This window comes from Balaenoptera acutorostrata, chromosome 1 (assembly GCF_949987535.1).
Source record: "Balaenoptera acutorostrata chromosome 1, mBalAcu1.1, whole genome shotgun sequence".
Classification (NCBI taxonomy): Eukaryota; Metazoa; Chordata; class Mammalia; order Artiodactyla; family Balaenopteridae; genus Balaenoptera; species Balaenoptera acutorostrata.
This window is the reverse complement of record NC_080064.1, coordinates 171,013,997-171,026,262: the sequence shown is the minus strand read 5'-3', so window position 1 is coordinate 171,026,262 and position 12,266 is coordinate 171,013,997. Positions and strand designations below refer to the sequence as shown.

Here is a 12,266-nt window from a genome sequence, read left to right as displayed (position 1 = left end):
GACACTTGGACAATCAGAGAAATTTCGGTGCATGAAATTCACCCACAAATTCTTCTTCACTCAAAATTTCACGATGCTTCATTTTTGAAAATTTTATGGTAATAAAAACTTATGTTGATAATATACACAAGGTTAGAACAAAAACCTAACAGAGCAAAATGTAAATACTAACAACAATCGTTAAGTTGTAATATGAACCCTTGATCAACTTTAGGCTTCTAACAACTTCGCCCAGTGATATTAATTGTATTACTCTCTAAAAACGTATTGATACATCTCCAGTCAATAACGTTCCGGTAACAAAACACGTACTGATATGTCTCCGGTCTATGATGTGTTAAGATTTTTTTGTTCTAGTTTGGTAAAAAAATGGTAGTTTGATAGGGATTGTATTGAATCTGTTGATTGCCTTGGGTACTATAGTCATTTTGACAATATTGGTTCTTCCAATCCAAGAACATGGTATATCTCTCCATCTATTTGTGTCATCTTTGATTTCTTTCATCAGCATCTTACAGTTTTTGGTGTACAGGTCTTTTGCCTCCTTAGGTAAGTTTATTCCTAGGCATTTTATTTATTTTGATGTGACGGTAAATGGGACTGTTTCATTAACTTCTCTTTCTGATCTTTTGATGTTAATGTATAGAAATGCAACAGAGTTCTGTGTACAAATTTTGTATCCTGCAACTTTACCAAATTCACTGAAGAGCTCTAGTACTTTTCTGGTGGCATCTTTAGGATTCTCTCTATATAGTATCATGTCGTCTGCGAAGAGTGACAGTTTTATTTCTTCTTTTCAAATCTGGATTCCTTTTATTTCTTTTTCTTCTCTGATTGCCCTGCCTAGGACTTCCAAAACTATGTTGAATTGCAGTGGTGAAAGTGGACATCCTTGTCTTGTTCCTGATCTGTGAGGAAATGCTTTGTTTTTCACCATTGAGTATGATGTCATCTGTAGGTTTGTCATATAAGGCCTTTATTATGTTGAGGTACGTTCCCTCTAGGCCCACTTTCTACAGAGTTTTTATCATAAATGGGTGTTGAATCTTGTCAAAAGCTTTTTCTGCATCTATTGAGATGATCATATGGTTTTTATTCTTCAATTTGTTGATGTGGTATATCATACTAACTGATTTGAGGACACTGAAAAATCCTTGCATCCCTTGGATAAATCCCACTTGTTCATGGTGTATAATCCTTTTAATGTATTGTCAGATTTGGATTGCTAGTATTTCTGTTGAGGATTTTTGCATCTATGTTCATCAGTGATATTGGGCTGTAATTTTGTGTGTGTGTGTGTGGTCTCTTTGTCTGGTTCTGATATCAGGATGATGAGTTAGAATGAGTTTGGGAGTGTTCCGTCCTCTGCAACTTTTTGGAATAGTTTCAGAAGGATACGTGTTAACTCTTCTCTAAATGTTTGATAGAATTTGTCTGTGAAGGCATCTAGTCCTGGACTTTTGCTTGTTGGGAATTTTTAAAACAGTTTCAATTTCAGTACTTGTGATTGGTCTGGTCATATTTTCTGTTTCTTCCTGGTTCAGTCTTAGGAGACTGTACCTTTCTAATAATTTGTCCATTTCTTCTAGGTTATCCATTTCTTTGGCATATAGTTGCTTCTAGTAGTCTCTTAAGATCCTTTGTATTTCTTTGGTGTCCGTTGTAACTTCTCCTTTTTCATGTCTAACTTTATTGATTTGAGCTCTCTCCCTTTTTTTCTTGATGAGTCTAGCTAAAGGTTTATTAATTTTGTTCACCTTTTCAAAGAACCAGCTTTTAGTTTCACTGATCTATTATTTTCTTTGTCTCTATTTCATTTATTTCTGCTCTGATCTTTATGATTTCTTTCCTTCTACTAGCTTTGGGTTTTGTTATTCTTTCTCTAGTTGCTTTAGGCATAAGGCTAGGTTGCTTATTAGAGATTTTTCTTGTTTCCTGAGGTAAGAGTGTATTGCTATAAACTTCCCTCTTAGAACTGCTTTTACTGTGTCCCATAGGTTTTGGATCATCATGCTTTTGTTTTCATTTGTCTCTAGGTATTTTTTGATTTTCTATTTGATTTCTTCAGTGATCTATTGGTTGTTTAGCAGGATATTGTTTAGCCTCCATGTGTTTGTTTTTTTTACACTTTTTTTTTCTTGTAGTTGATTTCTAATCTCATACCATTGTTGTCAGAAGAGATGCTTGATATAATTTCAATTTTCTTGAATTTTCCAAGGCTCACTTTGTGCCCCAGCATGTGAATAATCCTGGAGAATGTTCCATTTGCACTTGAGAAGAATGTGTAATCTGCTGCTTTTGGATAGAATGCTCTATAAATATCAGTTAAGTCCATCTGGTCTAATGTGTCATTTAAGGCCTGTGTTTCCTTATTGATTTTGTCTGGATGATCTGTCCACTGATGAAAGTGGGGTATTAAAGCCCACCACTATTATTGTGTTACTGTCAATTTCTCCTTTTATGGCTGTATTTGCCTTATATATTGAGGTGCTCCTGTGTTGGGTGCATATATATTATCAATTGTTATATCTTCTTCTTGGATTGATCCCTTGATCACTAGGTAGTGTCCTTCTTGTCTCTTGTCTTTAAAGTCTATTTTGTCTGATATGAGTATTGCTACTCCAGCTTTTTTTTGATTTCCATTTGCATGGAATATCTTTTTCCATCCTGTCACTTTCAGTTTGTATGTGTTCCTAGATCTGAAGTGGGTCTCTTGTAGATAGCATATATATGGGTCTTGCTTTTGTATCCATTCGGCCAGTCTATGTCTTTTGGTTGGAGCATTTAATCCATTTACGTTTTAGTTATCAATATGTGTGTTCTTAATGCCATTTCATTAACTGTTTGGGGTTTGTTTTTGTAGGTCTTTTTTCTTCCCTTACTCTTTTGTTCTCTTCCCTTGTGAGTTGATGACTAATTTTAGTGTTGTGTTTGGATTCCTTTTTCTTTTTTGTGTGTGTATCTATCGTAGATTTTTGATTTGTGGTTATCATGAGGTTTTGATATAACATTCTATATATAAACAAGATTGTTTTAAGTTGCTGGTCTTTCAACTTCAAATGCATTTCCAATCTCCTGCATTTGTGCTCTCTTCTCGCAATTCCTGGTTTTGATATCATATTTGTGTGTGGATAATTTCCTACCTTTACTGTGTGTTTGCATTTACCAAAGAGCTTTTCCATATGGAATTTTTTCGTCTCTCGTTTTGGCCTTTTCTTTTCTGCCTAGAGAAGTTTCTTTAACATTGGTTGCAAAGCTGGTCTGGTGGTGCTGAATTATCTTAGCTTTTGCTTGTCTGTAAAGCTTTTGATTTCTCTGTCGAATCTGAATGAGAGCCTTGCTGGGTAGAGTATCCTTGGTTGTAGGTTCTTCCCTTTCATCACTTTAAACACATCATGCCACTGCCTTCTGACCTGCAGAGTTTCTGCTGAGAAATCAGCTGATAACCTTATGGGAGTTCCCTTGTATGTTATTTGTTGCTCCTCCCTTGTTGCTTTTAATATTTTTTCTTTGTATTTAATTTTTCTCAATTTGATTACTATATGTCTTGGCGTGTTCCTCCTTGGGTTTATCCTGCCTGGGACTCTCTACACTTCCTGGACTTGGGTGACTGTTTCCTTTCCCATGTTTGCGAAGTTTTCAGCTATTATCTCTTCCAGTATTTTCTCAGGTCCTTTCTCTCTGTCTTCTCCTTCTGGGACCCCTATAATGCAAATGTTCGTGCATTTGACATTGTCCCAGCGGTCTCAGGCTGTCTTCATTTCTTTTCACTCTTTTTTCTTTATTCTGTTCTACAACAGTGATTTCCACCATTCTGTCTTCCAGCTCACTTATCCATTCGTCTGCTCACTTATTCTGCTACTGTTTCCTTCTAGTGTATTTTTTATTTCAGATATTGTATTGTTCATCTGTTTGTTCCTTAGTTCATCTAGGTTTTTGTATCTTCTCAAGCCATGCCTCCATTCTTTTTCTGAGATCTTGGATCATCTTTACTACCATTATTCTGAATTCTTTTACGGGTAGATGATATTTTTCAATAAAGTTTTTGTTACACCAGTATTTAAAGTAAATAGATACACTAGCTACACTCACCTGACCAAGTTAAACTATAAGCTGAATTTCAAACATCCTATTTACTTTTAGACCACTCTGAACCACAGATGACCAGTTTCATTCAAAGCTGTAATTACTCTGTAAACCTGAAAGCCAAATAAATAGAGGAAGTGCAAGATGCTAAATCAAAAAAATACATACCAAAAAAATTTTTAGACATCACCGGCTCAGATTTTATTTAAAAGATTAGGTTTTATTTCAAATGCTTTAACCTTTTAAGTGCTAACTATATTCTTTTAAAAATAGTTCCACTGGGATTCCCTGGTGGCGCAGTGGTTGAGAATCTGCCTGCCAATGCAGGGGACATGGGTTCGAGCCCTGGTCTGGGAAGATCCCACATGCCGTGGAGCAGCTGGGCCCGTGAGCCACGATTACTGAGCCTGCGCGTCTGGAGCCTGTGCTCCGCAACAAGAGAGGCCGCGATAGTGAGAAGCCCGCGCACTGCGATGAAGAGTGGCCCCCGCTTGTCACAACTAGAGAAAGCCCTTGCACAGAAACGAAGACCCAACACAGCCATAAAAAATTAATTAATTAATTAATTAAAAAAAAAAGTTCCACTAACATCCAATGTGAAAAACAAATGCATAATAATAGATTCTATTTATAATTAAATCACAAAATTAAATAATGCTCTGAGTTATAATGACCATAAAGAGGGTTTATTTTTAAGGCCCCAGATGTAATATTACAGATATTCTTTAAAAGAGGGAAAAAACATTTCTCTCTTTTACTTAAAGGTTTTATTATCCAGGGAGCAAAAAAGCATACCACCCAATTAAGACTCAACACATCAACCTTAAAGAGATTTATTCATTCCACTGAGAGTATAATAGCTTAGGTGTGGCAGGTACCCTGGTAGCAAGATCAGTAGAGGATATGTGTACTGCGATCGCTATGTGCCAGGCACTGCACTGATTAGAGGTTTCTAAATGTTAATTTCATGTGAAGGCCAACCCTAAGAGCTGTTATGTTATTATCCTCCACATTATAAATGAGAGAATTGAGACTGAAACTAGCTAAATAACTTGCTCACAAACACACAGCTTGTAAGTAACTGTATAAGGATTTACCCAAGGTCTGTCTGAATCCACATTCCATGCTCATCTGGAAAGAATACACTGCTAGGAAAACTGCCTTTAAAAAAAATCAGTAATCATCTGCAGATGAAAGGCCTATCTGTTCCCTCCTCTGTGCCTTCCCCATACCTTCCAGTGCTTGACTGTTCTCCCTTCTGTGACATCTTTTCTTCTACAAAGAAATCCAGGATAACTTTCATCTGATAACAATGTTTGAAGAGGGAGGTGGGCCCCAATGTGTTTGCTCCTGACTCTGAACACACCATAGGAATGGTTAGTGATGAGGATTACCCTTCGTAGGATACTGATCCTGCCACTTTTTGTTTCTCCAAGTAGGCGTGTAAGGGAAAGGTGGATTCAAATGAGGAGCAGAAGAGAAAGAACGCAGCAAGGAGGGCAGCAGAGCCTCCGGATGTTTTCACTGCTGGACCTCACAAACTGCAATACCAGTAAAGCTAGCGGTAATAAAAATTTTCAATTACTAATGATAGAAAAGTGATTCCCAACTTGCATTGGTCCAGCTCCATGTTTCTAGTGTTTGGGTCTGAATCATTTACCTATTACCCAGAGTCAACATATCCTTCTCCATATAAGGAAACAGAAGAGAAAAAAAAAGTTATTTTATAAAATACAAAATTGTATACAAGAGGGGAGTAAGACTGGGTCACTAACATTATTTCCACTCTAGAAGATGTTTTCATTTTATGATACATATTTCAAATTCTGACATTTTAATTATCATAAACCTTACTTCTTTGGTTTTAACATGGATACTACTTGCGGATTTAAACTGTACTTGAAATCACAACATGTTAACGTGAACTTCTCCTAATATGTTTTTCTTTAATGAATATGGTCACCACAGATACCACCATTTACCAAAAGTACATTTAGAACCAACACTTTCCCCATCAACATATCTCTATCTTGTTGGTCCACCATATCCTGCTTCTAATTAATCAAACAAATACTTCAAGAGTCTTCTAGAACAACTGTTCTCTGCATACCCTCCACATACTTGAAATTTCAGGTAAAAATACACTGTGGTCACTGTGGGACAATGTTTAAGATAATGAAAATGACATGAGGCATTTTCTAACATAGTTGTAAGAGTCATGCAAACATCTAATATACCATTAGGCAAGCTATTTTTTGGTTCTGCTTTTTGTTTGTTTGTTTGTTTTGCAATACAATAGCCATTAGAGTTCAGTAAGCTATTTTCTCTACTTACCTGTATGTCTGAAAATTTTTACGATAAGAAGTCAAAAATAGAAACTCCTTCCAAAATACTCTTAGATTCTTTCCTCAAAGTATGTACCAAAAATGTCCAAGGAAATTATTTTTTGAAAATAAAATGTGTATTTGAATACCTAAAATAAAGACCCTTCTAGTGAATTAAACTCATTGAACACAAGTTAAACTTCAGAATATTTCATTGGGCATTGAAGTTTAAAAGTATCACTACTAGAATAATCAATTTATTTTGTATCAACTCTAATTTACAACTTAAATACCTCAAGCTTCCATGTATCAATGTGACAATTTCTACTCATCTTCATAGTTGCTTATCAATGCATACCAGGGTGAACAAACAATAAATATACACATAGAGCAAGATGCACATGTATTGAATGCTGCTTTCCTTCCCTTTAAAAGACAATATTTACAAGAGTGGCCTTTGTTACATATTTCTTAACCATTTAGCTAAGCTGTGGTTTCTACCGGTCTCCTGAAATCTTCTTCTCATCAAATACATTTCCCTTTTTCTCATTTTCATTTCTTTGCTGCATCTGATGCTCCTGGCTCCCTACCTGTGAGTCACTCTCCCAGGCCCCCATGACACACACTTGCCTGATTTTACCTGCAACTCTCTGACCATTCATTAATCTTCTTTCTTAAGGATTCTTCCTTAGAACTGAGCTGCTCCCTTATGCTGAGAACTTTGTGTTATGCTTCTCTTTTATAATAATTTTATCCTTAGTAAATTTAGACATTCATTAAACAAATATTTATTGTGTGTTCACAGCATGCCTGACAACAAGCCAGGCACTGGAAATACAGCAGTGAAGAAAACCAAGTCCCTATTTTTCACAAAGTTTATACTTTACTGAGGAGATAAGTGGTCAAGCAATAAACAAGTAAAACAATTAATTTATAACATAATAGATGATAATAAGTACTATGAAGAAAAATTACGCAGGGCAACAAGTTAAAATGACAGGGAGGGTGGTACTATTTTAGAAAGACTAGTTAGAAAGGGTATTCCTTAATGAAATGGGCAACCAATGCAGACATCTGTGGGAAGAGTGATCTGGGTTGAAGGAACAGTAAGAGTAAAGACCCACAGTTGGAGAGAACCCACAGACATGTCTGAGAAATGGCAAGTCCAGTGTGACTGGAGTAAAGTAAGTTCTGGGTGTGGTAGGAGATGAGATCAAAAAGACCTTCAATGACCTGGTAAGGACTTTGGATGTCATTCTGCGGAGTCTCTCTCATGGCTCTGCCGCAATTATCACCTGACATTTGATGACTCTTAAACCTGCCCCTCTAGTGCCAGCCTTTCCATTGAGCTCCATTTCCATATGGCAAAACTGGCGTCTCTCTTTTGAGGACCTATTATTTCCTCATTCTCAACATATCTAAAAGGGTATATTTTTTAATCTTCCAAACTGAAAATTACAACATCAACGCAATGTTTCCATTCATTTTATTTCTGTATCATCTTCCTAATCATCCAAGAAACACATCCTCAGTCGTCTTGGATTCTCCTTCAACCCAGCCTGCAACATTCACTGTAACAGTTCTTTTGTAACAAACCATCCCTTCTTTTCACTGCTAACACCCAACTGCAGAATTTATTACCAAAATCTGGATCCCTGAAATGGCCTCCTGGATGGTCTCCCCTTCTCCAGCCTTCTCTCCCTGTCCAAGTTGTCCTACATACTATTAGCCTGATTAGTCTTACTCAAACTCATTTAAAAAGTTTCAACCACAGCCATAAACAGGTCTCTGTGTCTTTGTAACAGTACAAAAATACTTAATTTATAATTTAGTTTGATACACTGCAAGCCAAATGAACAGCATACATTGGGATAATCAGCTCATTCATCTCTAGCAGAATAGAAAAAAAATCTCATCTTTGCCAACTTAGGTCAATAGGGAAACTATGCTTTCCATTATATATTTCTCCAAAATTCATTCTTTTTCAATAATTAACTACTAAGTCTTTACTTTAGCATATTATTAGCAGCTTAACCACAACATTAAGATATTACATGCATTATTTCTCACTTAATTCTCCCAATAAAGTTCTAAAGTATTTTCATCATTTCCATTTCACATATAGAAAAAAGAAAATGAAAGCTGTCTGATTTTTAAGTCACTTGTTCAAAGTCATCAAGTCATTAAGGTTGTAAAGCTGAGTCTCTGATCCAGGTTTTCTAGCTCTAAATTCTTGGATCTTCTTAGTATGTCACATATTGTTTTAGGAATGTTAGCTGCTTATAAGAGAGGAAGTAAAGTTTTATTTATTTATAACAAGCTTTATTTATATACTTCACTTTCAAGTGTTCTGCAATACTAAAGTGATAGAAACAGGTGACATGCAGAGTACTGAAACAATTTTCCCCCAAAGAAAATTGACCAAAGTTACATTGGAAAAATGTCTTTCTGTCAATATTAGATTATTGATACAAAGCTGAGAGCACATTTGAAATATTTACTGACCAAAATGTTAAAAACCTAACATGAATTAACATGTAACTATAGTTATCGGAATCGGAACTTCTTCAGGTTTGTCAATCTAAGCCAACCTTGTTGACTCCTTAGTCATGTAAAATAATCTAGCTATAAGAATAGAGAGCCATTAGCAGAAAAACAGTAGAAATGTAAGTTCCTAAAGGCACAGAAATCCCAAAGAATTTAGGAGGTAACAGTAGATCTGTAAATAATACAGTTTAATAAAAATATTTTAACAAAATGTCCTATTTCCATAGGACGATTGTAAAGCTCAAAGGAAACAATGCGTATGGAATAATGCTATAAAGAATTATATTTTAATTACTTTATAAGAATATCCTATAGAGACAGAAACTTTATCAGTGTGCTTTTGGAAGCAATAACTGTTGCTGGTTGGATGATTCAATTAGCATGAACTATTCTGGCATGTTTCAAAAGCACTGCCATTTTAAAACATTAAAAATGTCTAAAAATGCAACCATAGTAATAGTGCACGGGTTGGGGGTGAGGGAGAAAGACAATGACAAATTGGTCCAAAAGGACACTGAGACTTCATAGTTGGAAGACCATTGTGCTGACAATTAGTAACAGGAAGCAGAGCACAAAACAAATGAATGAAAAAAGCTGAACTTGCAATGAAAGACCTTATTATAGTGCAGAAACATTATTGTAATAAAGGGGCAATGTACTCTCCTCCATAAAACTTTCAAACAGGCACCCTTGCCTCTTTTTTCATGCTCTGCATTTCATTTTTTCATTAGCATCTGCTTGATTATGTATTATTTCCAACCCCAAAGAATGCCTCTCTATCCTTCCTAAATTCCAAGGCTTAAAGGTCCTTCCCCTCACTGTGGCCTTGAGCCTCATTTAACTTTATTCAAAATATAACAAATGCTTTAAAATAGCATAAAGATATAGGGGAAAAAACAGAAAGGCAGCGATTTAGTATATAACTCCAGCAGGATAAAAAACGTGTCCCTCAAATCTGGTTTGTTAAAAATGCAATGATAATATAATTTGTACTAGTATCCAGATGATTCTGTCTCTAAAAATTAGTGTTTCTCCTATGACTTCTTTGATATAATTGGAAGAAGAAGGCTGAAATCTTCACCTACTAAATTCTCTGCATTAAGCTTCAGTTTCCTTAAATGTAAATATCCAAAAGCTCTGAAATGTATTTTCATATACTAGTTGAGACTGACAAGATTTGATCCATGATGCTAACATATAATCTAGTCTAGGGGCATGGAAAGCCCACACCTTCTGAACTGCCTATGCTAGAAAACCTCTTACCTGAAGACCCTACAGCAGCCAGAGATGTTTTAGTTAAGCAGTGGTGTGAAAAAAGCACTGGCCTTGACACCTGAAAGCTGTGGGTTTAGCTTTCAGTTCCAAAGTTTATTAGATGCATGACCACTGGCAAATTCTATGAGCCCAGTTTCCCTAGCTATAAAATAGAGATATTATGTATCCTGAAAAAATGTCAGCAGAACTAGTAATATACATATAAAGTGCATAGCAAACAGGTGCTCAACAAGTGGTTATTATTATTATTATTATTACTTCTCAATAGACTGAATGTTCCAAGAAATTATTATCTGCTGCTGATAGGCAAATCATTGACTTCTAGAAGAAAAGACTTCAGAGATTCTTCATTCCAACTCCTTCTCATCACAGATGATAAAACACCAGGGTGGTGAAGTGACTGGCCCAATATTACATAATAAATTTCTATCAAATAATCAACCACCTGGCTACCACCGCCATGCTTGTCCCTCTGCTGTAGCATAAATAAATTTCACAGTTAAATAAAATATACCTCTTGAGAACAATGAGAGTCTGCTATTAACCTACTGTTAATAATACTTGACATATCACGAAGTTTTTGTGGTACTGAACATACATTACTTGAATAATGTCGTCATCTCTGAACCCCATTTATGATTAAATGCATTCAAGCCGGGTGTTAGTCCAGAATCCAAATCATAGTTAATTGTCCCATGTACTTGCTTTGAGACTCTAGGAAAGTTTCTTAATCTCTCTAGGTCTCAGTTTCACTATTTAGTTTGGTTTTTTTAAGGTAATATTTATTTCATGTTTTTCTTGTCATGTTCCTGTAAATAAGGCACCTCATACATTATAGGTGCTTAAAAAATGTTAGTTCTCTTCCTTTACTTCCTTAAGTCTCTGTTAATTTCATATGTATTAATTATAAGTAAGATGGGATTAAAGCAGCAAATATAATGGGCATATAATCATTTTTTAATTTACAATTTTGGGATTTTTTTTTTTGGCTGCAACATGCAGCCTGCAGGCTCTTAGTTCCTCGACCAGAGCAGTAAAAGGGCAGAGTCCTAACCACTGGACCACCAGGAATTCCCTAATTTACAATTTTAAAAAGTAATTACACATAAAGCTCTACTTTTTAGAAAAAAAAAATTTAAGTTAAAAACAAATATTATATAAATAAGGCAGCTAGGTTTTATTTACATTTAACTCAACCAAAAATAATCTATAGAAGTAATCAGGTGATAAATGAGTATACTCAGAAATGTGTATAAAAAGAATTATTTTTACTCTTCAGATATAGAAGGGTATCATAGAGGAAAATTCTAGGATCAGTAATAAGATAAAACAACAGTACAAGGATCCTTAGCACCAAAGGCTAGCTGAGTGTTATACACTCAGTAAAATTTTATTTGAAAAACTGAAGTATATTGACCTATTAATAATTAATTTAATATTAAAAAATTATACGAAAATCCACCACAGTTGCTTATTACACACAGGCCGCAGGTGGTGATCCTCCCACCCCACACCCACTGATCACTCCGCATTCACACCACCTCAGCTCTCTTACACAAAATAAATTGGATTTTAAAAAAATAAAGATAGATGATGCTCTCCTTTCCAAGCTAAAAGCTACAGTTCAAAATTTTTTTAGCTATAAAAAAATGTATTGACTTTGAGATGATATTTTAAAATAGAATATTTATTTGCATCAGTAAAATTATTTTATACTCTACGAGAAGAGAAGATGAATAGCAATGTTACTACAGAAACTGCATGTAAAACGCCAAGTAAGCAAATAGGGGACCGAATGCCTAACTCTGACACTAAGAAAACAAAGTATCTGGTATGATTACGGCATTCTGCTTAATATTTCAAGTGCCATATTTATTCCTATCATTTATCCTTCTTTCTCCTTTGATATTTTTCACTCTGTACAGGGATAAAGAAATAACATACCATCTGGAGATTTCATTCATATCTGAGGATTTCATACCCATTTAAATTAACAATAAGAGATTCAGCCGAAGTTTCTTAGAAATATTTTTT

The 12,266-nt window shown here is 35.2% G+C and overlaps 1 protein-coding gene across 4 annotated transcripts in view; it reads right to left on the bottom strand.

Annotated features, from left to right (window-relative positions):
• Positions 1 to 12,266, bottom strand: part of AKT3 (AKT serine/threonine kinase 3) — a 392,608-nt gene that overhangs the window by 211,034 nt on the left and 169,308 nt on the right. The gene's annotated exons all lie outside the window — the stretch shown is intronic.